This window comes from Protomyctophum parallelum (assembly GCF_964188405.1).
Source record: "Protomyctophum parallelum genome assembly, chromosome: 4".
Lineage (NCBI taxonomy): Eukaryota > Metazoa > Chordata > Actinopteri > Myctophiformes > Myctophidae > Protomyctophum > Protomyctophum parallelum.
In genome coordinates, this window is record NC_139700.1 from 18,679,633 (window position 1) to 18,692,642 (window position 13,010).

The 13,010-nt window shown below is 44.5% G+C and overlaps 1 protein-coding gene and 1 long non-coding RNA gene across 2 annotated transcripts in view; both read left to right on the plus strand.

The window, feature by feature from the left end:
- The window catches only part of mctp2a (multiple C2 domains, transmembrane 2a), a 51,646-nt gene that overhangs the window by 16,472 nt on the left and 22,164 nt on the right, over positions 1–13,010 (plus strand). The window lies entirely within an intron of this gene.
- On the plus strand, positions 941–1,315 carry LOC310857961. Its single transcript, XR_014569192.1, has 3 exons — positions 941–966; positions 1,064–1,178; positions 1,282–1,315. It is a non-coding gene; the product is annotated as an uncharacterized lncRNA (long non-coding RNA).

Here is a 13,010-nt window from a genome sequence, read left to right on the forward strand (position 1 = left end):
ACCCTGTGGATGGATGTTAATTTGACCTGAGATCAGATTCTAAAAATGTCTTCTACATCCTGACAGTTTTCTGAAAAAGCTATGTTTCTATGTCAGTCGTTCTTTCTCGATTTTTCAAAAATAGCAGACCTACAAGCTCGTAGCTATGAGCTTGTAGATATGCTATTTTTCAATAGCTAAAGCATAACATAATTTTTCAATAGCTAAAGCATAACATAATTTTTCAATAGCTAAAGCATAACATAATGCTAACACCAAAAGGGTTTCCCGCCCAAGATGGGTTAATGACCATTTGTGTCTCATTGTGTCTGTCTCTCTCTCTCTCTCTCTCTCTTATCATCCCAGGGACCAGTGATCCTTATGTCAAATTCAAACTGGAAGGAAAGCAGTTCTACAAAAGCAAAGTTGTGTACAAAAACCTGCAACCAAAGTGGAACGAGTCCTTCTCTCACCCGCTACGCGACAGAGAGCATGTTGTGGAGGTCCGGGTAGGTAGTCCACTTGTTTTATATCAAATCAAATCTGACTTATATATATATATATATATATATATATAGCACATTTCACACAGCAAGTGCAACCCCAATGCGCGATGATCTACACAGCCTCGCTTGAATGGCAGTGCGAGCAGTGTCGTTCACTGAAAATATCCTTCCCAGTAAATGTAACTCTGATGGTGAACAAATGTTCACTATGAACCCGTAAGTGTCCATTTGGTTACATCTGTACACTATTTGGGTACAGTTACAAATGGATATGTTGTAGGAGGTATAGTCAAGTGGCCGCAGTGTCACTGCGCTATAAAATATATAACAGCACGGGCACAGCATCATACAGTGTACTTCTCCGTTAAACTCCTCTCTATCATCCTTTTTTTCCTTTGTCACAGGTATTCGACAAAAATCGCACCACTGATGAATTCATGGGCTCTGGCACTATTATCCTCAAGAGTCTTGAATTGTACAAGTGAGTTGTGCGTTGTACAGATTTGTGACATGTCATACACATTACATTGGGTATATCCATCAGTACCGTTGCTGATCACCGTGTCTCTGCTTTACAGAACCATACAGATGGAACTGCCTTTGACCGATCCTAAAAGTAAAGAGAACGACATGGGGATCATTGTTGTTGACGTCTGCATAATGTTCAGAGATGCCACCATCAAAAGAAGTCCAGTAAGAACCATATGTTTTACTGTTATCGCACACAGCACAGAGTATTACGTAGATTTTTTTACTTTTCTTTGTACTGATTTATTTTCTTCCGTTTGACTTACAGAGGTGGCCAGTAAGGAAGAACAAGGTACAGTGTGTTTTATTTTATTTTATTGTCATTACAGTATCTCCAACTAACCTTGGAAAATGTACATTTGAAGTGGAACTAGGATGTCTGCATCTGACCACCAATGTCAGAACGTGCCATTATTCTCTGGGACACCCTTCCTGGTTTTAGGCACTAGGGGGCAGTAGATCACTGTACTATAGAGCAACAAAGAACGAGGTGTTTTGCTGGGGGCTTGGGCTTTTGTGAGTAACCTTGATTTCAATGCAATCTATTTCTTTTGTGGTTTCACAGAAACCCTTTTGTTGCAATGCATATTGCATTTTGTGCTATATCATTTACTGAACAAAAATGTGTAGGCACATTATTATATAGTGATCAAAGTTTGTCAAAATAATCATAATACAAAATACATGAAGGAGGTGGGGAAAAAAAGAGAAGCCCTTACTATAACACAACAGGTATTGGGTGTATTACATGGAGGAAATAGAATTGTATTCAGTGTATTGTAGCTGTAATTATGTATGAGTAAAATGGAGGCTGTGTGTTACTGTTTGGGGACTCACACTGCAATCATTGTTGTATCCGTGGGTTTATGTTCACACCTATATCGTCGCTACATCTGCCACTGTGCTGTCTCTTGATGGACCGGTAGACAATCTCAGTCTGATATTAGACGGAAGGAGGGGGGGGAGGGGGGTGAATGCAATTTTCATACACGTCGTAGGTTATCCTCTACAGATGGCTAAAGGGACTCTGAGGGAGACAGAGGGAACGTGTGATGGGATGCCACACGTTTCCACGTTCCGCTACTCGCTAATTCAACAATGTAAACAATGCTAACTTCCCCCCCGCCACATTTATTTTAATTTAAAAAAAAATTGTTCTTTTGATAAACATACAATTTCTTATTGCGTGTAACACCTATCTGGAGGTGGTGAATACACACTTCTCAAACTCTACTACCTCCTCCTTTGTAACTCTTGAGTAAACAAATGTGACAATGGAGTTAAATTAACAGTCAGGATTTGTGCTGTGTATACCGTGCTATACCCCCACCAAGATATTTAACGGAAAGTGGTAAAAAAAAAAAAAGCTCTGCGGTGTGATAGTGTTTCACAACCAACCAGGAGGGGGCCATGTGGGTGGTGTGCTGTGTGTGGGGGGGGGGGGGCTGTTTGAGGCACGTTGCCAGCGCAGGCATGCCTAGATCGGCAAGGCTTGATAATTCTCAGGCATAGCGGGCGATAACCCAGATGTTAGGATGTAATGTCCCAGCTGTGGACGGACGGAGCGGAGGCACCAGCCAAATGGACCCGGGGTCTGAGCTCATCCTCATGCTCGTCCCCATGCTGTCCCGCCATATGGAAGCAATCGCACAGCCCTTTTAGGACCAGGAATAGATTCTCTTTAGGGGCCACTTACAGTTAAGTGGAATTGTTTTATTGGCCGCTGAGATAGAAATGTGTCCAAGATAAACACTCGGGATGACTTGGCTGGGGCCTGTGTTATATCGCTCCTCCACTCCCTCTGTTCCTCTTCTTTTGAAAAAGGGAGGGGAGGGGGGGATATTTATAGGGCTGTGCCTGTGGTATTCCATGTTAATTCAGGTCCCTGAGATGTGCTTTGATCCCCTTCGGATTGGGTGGCAGTCCGGGTTGCGACCCCGTGGCGAGAAGGAGGGGCCCTGGGGTGGCAGGGGAGTCGTACCAGGGCTGTTTGAAGCCATGCCGGCCGTTGGGCGGGGGGGGGGGGGGGGGGGGGGGGGGGGGGGGGGGGGGGGGGGGGGGGGGGGGAGCAACTGAAGGAACCCGGGGCAATCAAAGAGGCTAGAGCAGATTACGGCCCTGCTCTTTAATTACAGTCAGCCCTACACAACCCCTCCGCTGTTTGGTTTTTACAGCCCTGGGCCTATCACCGCACGGCCTCGCGTTAACTCCGACACATGGAACATCAAGGCCGCCTCCCCCTCTGTGACACGCGGCAGGAGTGCTGGATTATTTGCAGGGCCCTGTCCTTGGTTCCCAGACAGTTCTCACATGTGTGTGCAGAACATTGTTGTGTGCATGTGTGCAGAACATTGTTGTGTGCATGTGTGCAGAACATTGTTGTGTGCATGTGTGCAGAACATTGTTGTGTGCATGTGTGCAGAACATTGTTGTGTGCATGTGTGCAGAACATTGTTGTGTGCATGTGTTTGTAGAACATTGATGTGTGCATGTGTGCAGAACATTGTTGTGTGCATGTGTGCAGAACATTGTTGTGTGCATGTGTGCAGAACATTGTTGTGTGCATGTGTGCAGAACATTGTTGTTGGATTCTCAGCTTCACTTTGTTTTTGTCTTTCTGTTGGATTGGAAGAATCCAACAACATAGAGCAAACATAGCGGCTATATAATAATATATACCGTGTATATGTGTGCATGTGTATGTATGCATGTGCGTGTGTGTGTGTGTATATAGGCTATACGTGCATACATACACTACATACATACGTACATAATTTGCTGATGAGAGAGCTATGTGGTTTGCATCATTACTCACTGCAGCCTGCTGTCTTTCCTGCAGTATGCCAAGTGTCCTGCCTCCCCCACCCTCTGTCTGGGAGGCTGTGATGAGTGGGACTGTCACAGCCAGGGACATCTGGCTGGTCCGTGACGTCCCCTCTTTCCCACTCTCTCTCCAGGAGCCTCTCTATGGCGTGGCTGGCCTGTCAGTAGAGATGTGCTAATGTGCTCCAACTGAGATGGGCTTTATAGAGTTAGACCCCTTGTCCTACTTTCATGCACTCTGTGGATGTGATGAGGTGCCAGGCAGAGGCAGAGGCAGGAGCAGGTAAACAGAGTGGAGCTCGGATAGCTCCAACACACACGCACAAGCAAAGAAAAGCACAAAAAAACTGTGTTTTTTTCTTTATCTTTTCTTTTGCAAGGCTCAGGGGGTGGCCAGCAGCAGCAGAACCAGGTCCAGATCCATGGGCCAACGTTGGTCGATGTACCGAAGATTCAGTTGAAGAACCACGTGTGGACCAGAGTGTTCATCATCACCTTGGTGGAAGGACATGACATGCCACAGCATGGAGACGGCGATATCTTTGTCCGCTTCCGGTTGGGGGATCAAAAGTACAGGAGCAAGGTTTGGCCTGGATCTTTACCACACTACTCTCCTACAATGTTTCTCCTGCAACGCAAAGCCCCAGAGTAAAGCCCCATTATACTTTAGTTGCGTGACATTGGCGTGCGCCTGAGTATAAATCACCCTTTACATTTTACTGAGAGTGTAAAAGTGGAACCCATTTATGCGTCTGGGTGATTTTCTGTGCACACACCTCCTTTTGTTTCCTCCTTTCTTTCTCATATATTCTCCGGAATTTCTCTTCGGTGCTCCCTCCCTCTCTGTTACTCTCTTCTCTCTCAGCAGGTGCCTGTCAGTGGCTCACCTCCACCTTGGCTCACTGGGCCATGCAGAGGCAGCTCATTAGACTAGGCATGGCAGCCACTCGCTTCTCCCAGTGCTTCAGGTGCCGGGCTCCATTGCCTTCATTTGCATACCCAGCATGCCCTGCTCATCTACCTCTACTTGTTGTCTTCCCCCCCCCCCACCCCCCCCCCCCCCCAGATGATTCCACAGCGCACTTGTCTTGTGTTCTTGTGTCATTTCTTTGTAAACCTCGCTGCCTTCCTCTCTGCTTGTTTGTTTGTTGAACAAAGCTGATTCTAATTGGAAGCTGTCAGTGTTTACAATCCCAGTGTGGCTACAGAGGTGTACACATGCAGGCGCACGCAAGCACACACGCACTTACAAACGTATACGCACGAGAAGCCAACCTCTCCCTCTCCTCTCTCTCCTGCCTCATTCTGGTGGACTGAATGAAGACTTAATCCACCTGTCATGTAGTTGCTGCTCAGCCCTGGCAATGCATTAAAGCTGACATCGCATTGACATACGGGTGTGTGGTTGTGGGTGGGCGAGTCTGTAAAAACATGTATCCATGTTGCTGTACAAGCTTCTAAATGAGTGCCTTTTTTCCACCCTTAGAACCTGTGCATCCAGGCCAACCCCCAGTGGCGAGAGAGTTTGAGTTTCGTTATGAAGACAACCAGGAGCCACTGCAGCTGGAGGTGTTCTCTAAGAGAGGCAGGAAATGTGAAGAGTCATGGGGCATGTAAGTGTCTCTTTGGCTTGTCTCTTAAATGGAGAATTTAGAATTTTAGATTTCACAGTTTTTTCCAAATGATCCGCCCTGAATGTTAACGTGCTAGGCCCAGCAGCATGTCTCAGTGCGACATGCAATCCAAGGAGAGTTGTTCTGGAGTCTATAGCCTACATAATTATTTTATACAGGTATATAGTTCCTATTTACTTCAATTAATCAAATATTGGAACATTAGATCAAACACATCTCCATTAATTCAAGGCTTCATGTGGTTCATTTGGTTAATGACGACCCCTTTCACCATGGTGTACCGTTCCCCCCCCCCCCCTACAAATTTTATTTATTTAAAAAAGAAAAATCACGTGTCAAGGCGCATTGCAAGCTTGTACATCGGCAATTTTTTGCTATTTGTCATACGATGAAGTACTGTTCAGTATATAGGCCCGGGCTAAAGTGGTTAATTTGTTCCAATGCATGTCAGGTTTGAGAGTGACCTCTCCAGGCGGCCGCTCAACGAGAGGCAGCTCTTCACCCATGTGTTGGACCCAGGGAAGGGCCGGCTGCTGTTCCTGGTCACCCAGAGACCCTGCAGTGGAGTCTCCATCAGTGACCTCCATGAAGCTCCTTTGGGACAAGCTGATGAGAAGGACAATATTTTGGACAAATATGTGAGTTTTTTTGTTTTGTTTTATAATGATAATCTCATGATCAGTGAAAAACAATTTCATCCCACAAAAGCCAAAGAGCCTATGAATCAAGCCATGCTGGAGAGAATACATTTTTAAAGGGTTAGTTCAGATATTTGGACTTAAACTGATTGCCTGAGTCCCGTGGTGGGAGTTCTGGTATGTATGGTTTTGGTGAATATTAAGTAGTTCCAGTCTTTTTGACACTCATTAAAAATATACCAATCCACAAAACTAGCATGTGTATTGTTGACCTATTTCTAGCAAGCATATAAAGCAACCTTTGTTGCTTTATGTCACATGGAACCATTTTTTGTGTCCAGTATCAGACTCGGACTTAATTAATACCTTTGCAACCACTATTCCTACAAAAAAAAAAGTGAACTAACCCTTTAAGCTGATAGTTGATTTGATGATGATGATTTTAACGATTATTTACAAAAGAAATAAAAAAAACCTTTAGACCTATTTAAATGACACTGTATTTCTCCCAACAGAGCTGGAGGAACTCGCACCAAGCTGTGGCGGAGGTTGGCTTCCTTCAAGTCAAGGTCATAAGGGCCACAGATCTCACCGGAGTCGACCTCAATGGTAATGAAGTACTCTGTGTAACATTATACTAGGGATGTACCAATCACCTTTCTTTTGCTCCCGATCCGATTCCGGTTATCCATGTTATGCCATAACACAACAGTACAGTATCCAAAATCACATATCTAATATCATGATATGGATATAATATTGATACTAGGAATGTCCCGATCACGATTTTTGCTCCCGATCCGATTCCGATCATAATGTGACGGCACTCTACATAACGGCTGTGACCATACATTTAATATTAATATTGTATTTCCAGGTAGAAGTGACCCCTTCTGTGTGGTTGAGCTCTGTAACAGCCGACTTCAGACGCAGACAATATATAAGACACTCAACCCGGAATGGAACAAAGCCTTTACATTGTGAGTAATAGACTTTTCAGTGACCATTTTGACCGATGTTTTTCGTTTTGGTTTTGATTCATAATTCATAATCTTATGCATTTACTGTACCTGTCCCATTGTAGCCCAATAAAGGACATCCACGATGTGGTGGAACTGCTTGTCTATGACGACAACACGGACAAAGCCCCGAACCTTTTGGGAAAAGTGTCCATTCCATTACTCACCGTAAGTTAATTTGCAATCCTCCAATCAGCAAGATGGTGGTACTGTAGCATGGTTTACTTCAATGTTTCCCAATCTTATTAGCTCAAGACCCAAAAGAGAGATTAGATGTTTGCCTGGGAGTCGGGACCCAAACTAGTTAAAATAGCTCACGCTGTGAGCTTGTAGATCGGATATTTTCACTACTTTGTTTTCTAATTTATGGAATTTAATAGATTCTTTTTTGTTCATGAAAGTGTACTGACAAAAAATAACATTGAATTTTGTTTTTAATTCATGAAAATTGTTGCTTTTTCGGGGTATTTTTTTTAAATGTTTTATGAAATAAGAATTTGTAGGAAAATGTAGGAAACTTAAAAAATAAAGGGACCCATAAAAATGTGTCCGTGACCCACAAATGAGTCCCGACCCAGTGTTTGGGAACCAGTGGTTTACTTGATAAAGGTCCAGTCAGCTCATTTAGTATAAACAACGGTCGTGTGGTGTTAATGGTGTTTAATTATGGCTAAAGGTTCAGAATGGACAGCCGATATGTCGTCAGTTGAAGAAAGAAGGCTTGGTGAGGCCCACCAAAGGGACCATCACACTGGTGCTGGATGTTATCTATAACAAGGTAAGGATGAAACGGCACATTTTGGACGAACGTCAGTGATGCTTACAGAATAAATCAATGGAATTATTCGCCCTGCAGGCTATTCATTAGTGGTTTAATTTTTTTATCATTTCTTTCCCAGGTCAGAGCAGGTGTCAAAAGTTTCCAGCCAAAGGAGGAAAAATACACAGAGGAAACCCCTAAATTTGCCAAAAAAGTGAGTAGTTTCATGTAAAATCATGTTTGAGTGAGTCATTCTTTGCCCAGTGCCTATACCCTATACAGTTCATAGAAAACAGAGAGGGGAAACAGACTTACTGCATCCAGCTAATAAACCAACCACAACAAAGCCGCACATGCATGGTTGGACTTTTGATTGGTCATAGTCAAACTAATTAGTTTAATTGGCTCTAAACATCAATCCCCACAGTAGCAAATAGGGTCTTGTAAAGCTGAATCAACCTGATTGCAAAGTCATAAACATTAAGTCCAGTATCAAACGATTCTAACCAACGTTTTGTTCTGATTATGTCCCATTAGGTCCTTGCCCAGAATATATATCGGGTTCGCAAAATCACCACGGCACTGCTGTACACGTTACAGTACATTAAAAGCTGTTTTCAATGGGAGAGCACGCAACGGAGTCTAATAGCCTTTCTGGTAAGTCATTGCCTCACATTAATGAACTCTCTTTAAGCCTTGGGGCGAGCAAGTTTTGTCCCATTTCACTGAAGCCTTGTTTTACCACTTTCGTTTGATGTGAATTAGATGCTGAATAGCATCTTTGGTTCAGGCCAGTGTTTTGGGCCTGTTATGGAAAAACGATATTCCATATCAGGGTGAAGTATAAGAACAAAGTTTATTGTGAAGTCCAACAGCAGGAGAAGCAAACACTCTCTGTCCAGTAAAGCCCCAGAGGGTAAGAAAATCCCCCAGCAGGGCAAAAGCACACCTTGATGAGCAATCTCGGACACTTCTTATACATGGGAAAGAGCCATTGAATGTTCATAACGTTGGTGTCTGGAGGAAACCACTTAAATCAGCTATTGAACAGCTTTTATGTCTGTGTGTTGGTTACAATAATATTGAACCAATGGACAGTATTAAAAAGTGCTATTGAACACCCTTTGTCTGTGTGTTGGTTAGAAAAATATTATTATTACTATAATTACTATAATATTTCACTGCAATCAGTGCAAATCTAGGAAGACACAAAATCCAATTTATAGAGATTGCAGTCAGGGTTGCTAGGAAATGTATTGCAATAACATGGAAGTCTGACTCCCCCTCCCCCCCCCCCCCCCACCTATCGCAAAATGGTTCTCAGAAATGAACAGTTTATACAGTTATATTTTGAGAAATTCGAAAGGGTTTGAATTTTTTTTTGAAGATTTGGCAACCTTATTTGAATTATGGAAAATGTGTCCTTGCCTGTATCAGAAATGTTACAGGTTAGTTATTTTCAGCTATCTCAGTCTGGATCTATTGCTTCCGGAAACAACTTTTTCTGTATAGTAGATTTGTCTCTTCTTGTTTTGTTTAGTTTTTAGTTTAGTTTTTTCCACGTTTTTTGTATTTTATTAACCACTTTTTTAATTTCCTAAAAAATGAACATTTTGGAGTTATGTGATTACTAATAATTAATTAAAATAATTAATAATACTTAATAAATCAGGACATGACACATACATTAACTCAATGTCTGCCAAGGACTTAACGCCTTTTTAACACGTGTATAACATTGGGTAAAAAATACAAATACGTTTTTTTTTAAATAGAAACTGGCGCTCAGGGCCTTTTTTGCGCCCCCTAGTGGCGATGGAAATTAACTGGCAATACCAATGTCGTCAAAATAGTCACACAGACCGGTATACAGTATCGGTCTTGTCTGGCTTGGCGCAAAACAACAAAACAATGACTACCTTCTGTGTCAACTCATCCTACTGTATGTGATAGATTTGCTTTATCCTTTAAATCTAACCCCCACTTGGCTCTCTGTGGGCTCTGATGACATTAGAGTGCATCTGAAGGGCTGGGACCAGGGCATTTGTACATCTGACTCCATAGCAAAGCCTTCTAACCCGGGGGATGGTGTAAGAAGGATCACGTTCTCCGCTTCCCTGGTCGGAGGAGTGACAGTTTGCCTCCGAGACTTGAACCTTGTTTAAATGTCTCTGTTTAGCTGTTTTTTAATGAGGGCATGTGATCTGAGGCCTTAAGCTTAAATAATCTTTATTTCACCCTGTGAATCCTCGCTCTCCCCCTCCTCAGAGGTGCATGTAATGTCATGATTAAGAGCCATGCACTCGCCATGAAAGCCCTGGCAGCGGCGTGTCAGGGTGAGGAAGCGGTCACAGACAGGGTGTGTGCGTGTGAAGAACTCTTCTTTCACCGCCTTTCTTCTCGTCTGCTCCGTGTCGGGGTGACATGCAATTCATACCTGGCTGTATTCTATAAGCCTTTCTCCTGATCCTGAGGTGCAAATCCCCTCAGGCGATGGGCCAGGTTCCATGTATCACAGCCTTTACAACAGCCCGGGCACACACACACACACACACACAGACAGGCAGGCAGGCAGGCAGGCTGGCAGACGGACACACAGACAGGAAGGTGGAGAACAATGCGTGTGATTGTATAAGCCAAGGGATAGCAAGAGTCGGAAGGAGCACTGCTATCTGGGGATAGAAAGTTTGAGCGATGGAAGAGCAGGTATAGATGGCGGTGGTTTGGGGAGAGTGCGGAGGCAGATGGGGAGAGAGTCGCAGGCACGCCGGACAGCAGGAGGACAGGCAGGCTGACAGGTGACAGGTCAGCGGGATTGGGCCATCTTCTTGGCCCCTGCCTATAATTAGATCCTCCGCAGGCGATGGGCGACTGTGTGGTGGGCTCGTGGCACACTCTAATCTTTAATTTCCAGTTCTGTTTAGGATTGTGGCGCACAAACACAGTTCTAGAAGGGCAGCACCGACCCCCTCGCGCATTTCTACATGATCAATTACTCGGTGTTGAGTCCATTTTCACAATCTAAGAGTTAAATTGACGCTGAACTTGTGCAAATGTTTTTCGGTTGCATGTCATTTTGCGGCCCCTTCTTTAGATGAGTGAACCGTAACGCGCAGTAATGGTTGTCCGGACCACCATCTCTGAGTGAGACAACATTTGTAAGACAGAGAGAAATGACACATCAGTATAGGATCGAATACAGCATGTACTGTAAGTGTCACAAAGTGATGACTAACGCAGCTGCTTTGTCACACCTCCATGAAAAGGATCTTTCCCCTGTTTTCGAGATGAGAAGGCAGCATACCAGTTGTTATTTTTAAACGGCAGACAGTAACGGGGGAGTTGAAGTTCCTGCTTTGTCTGAGACGAGGTTCGCTTCGGAAAGGCACACGATGTCAAATGGTTGCATGGCAAGACCTTCCCGCAGAGAGAGCAACTCAGCCATTGTGTTTATCGCCCACTCATTATCAGGGCCGTTTAGGGAGTCGAATGAAAGTGAAAAGTTCTCATTTCCGGCGATTTATGACATTGGCGGCGGCGGTGCGCGGAGAGAGACGCCACGAATCACAAGAATATGTCCTCTGATAGTAAAAGTAGAGGTCCTGAACTGCGCTGGGAAGGAAGGAAAGCAACAGCCACACAAGAAGAAAGGGCAGCCCGCAGGGCTTCCACTGTTCATTACATGCCTAGGGCCATGCCTACATAGACACACAGACACACACACACACACACACACAGACACACGCACACACACACACACACACACACACTAGTGCCTCTGCCCACTCCGAGGGCAGCCACCCCCCCCCCAACCCCCCTCAAAGTCATCATTTGCAATTAAGTTAGCGTTTGGAGCTGTCTGAAGCAGCATGGCATCATGTGCCTTAATGAAAGCGGCTCCCATTCCTATATTTATATCTTTAGGCAGTGGTAATAAGGTAACTGATTTAGACATTGACAGATGGCCTCTGCTTGCCTCTCCGATGTGCGTAATTATACTAGTAGTGTCTGCTCTTTTCTGCCGTGGCAGTCACGACGGTGCACGGCTTCTCGGGGTACTATGCCGGTAGGAACCTCTGCAGTGGTGGGTCTGGCTTCTTTAATATACATTACAATACATTATTTATAAAGCAGGCAGACTGGTCCGACCATTTTACACCATACACTACATCCTGTAATGCATTACCGCGTGCTGTGGTTTCTGCTGGGACCGCGGGACGCTACCATAGTGCTTTACCAGGAATACTCAGCCATTATATCACTCAGTCCCACAGGCCGGCGCGCTGACCTCCACACAGCATGCTGTCTACATCGCCTGGATGTTTATGTAGATTCATGCATACATTATGAAGTGCTTGTTGGTGTGTGGCATGGTGGCGTATTCATATTTTTTGTTGTGAGAGAGGAGGGATCGCTGCATGGCTCTGTTCTACGTTGGCGGGAGAGTAGAGAGCATTTGGAGTGCACTTGTTTCTCGGAGACTTCTCTGCAGTCTCCCAGGAAGATAACTTTCCCACCCCTCGTGAGTGGCAATCATAAAATGATGCATCCAGGGACATTTAAATTGGGCAGTGGTTCCACAGTTTCAGACGGACGGCTCATTTGCCATTGTGCTGCCATTGCATATTACTGTGTGGTGTGTGTGTGTGTGTGTGAGTGAGTGTGAGGAAAACATCACTAGAGAGTGGGAAGTCCTGCAGTACTGTCATTTCCTTTGCAGGTGTTGGAGGTTACCTATTTTGATTGCGTAATCTCCCCCGCAAGCAGAGACCACGCCGTTTGAAGTAGCTTTTTTCCCGATTCGCCACCCCGTGGGTTGCTAGTTTTAAAATGGCCCCTTTCTAATTAGGTAACGTTAAAAGAATCTCTCTCACACATTTAAGCAAACTTCTGGCAAAGCCTCATAAACATCTTCATCAGTGAACGGAAATACAAACAAGAAATTTTGACTTTTCTTTTCCCCTCCTCTACTTGTTTATGCTACCGTAATGAGCCTGGGATCTGTGCTTTTCCAGAGTTTGACAACAGCGTGTTTCCTTTCTCTCTCAGAGAGAGAGGGAGGGAGAGAGAGATAGAGAGAGGGAGGGAGAGAGCGAGAGAGAGAGAATGTGACAGCTAAAATC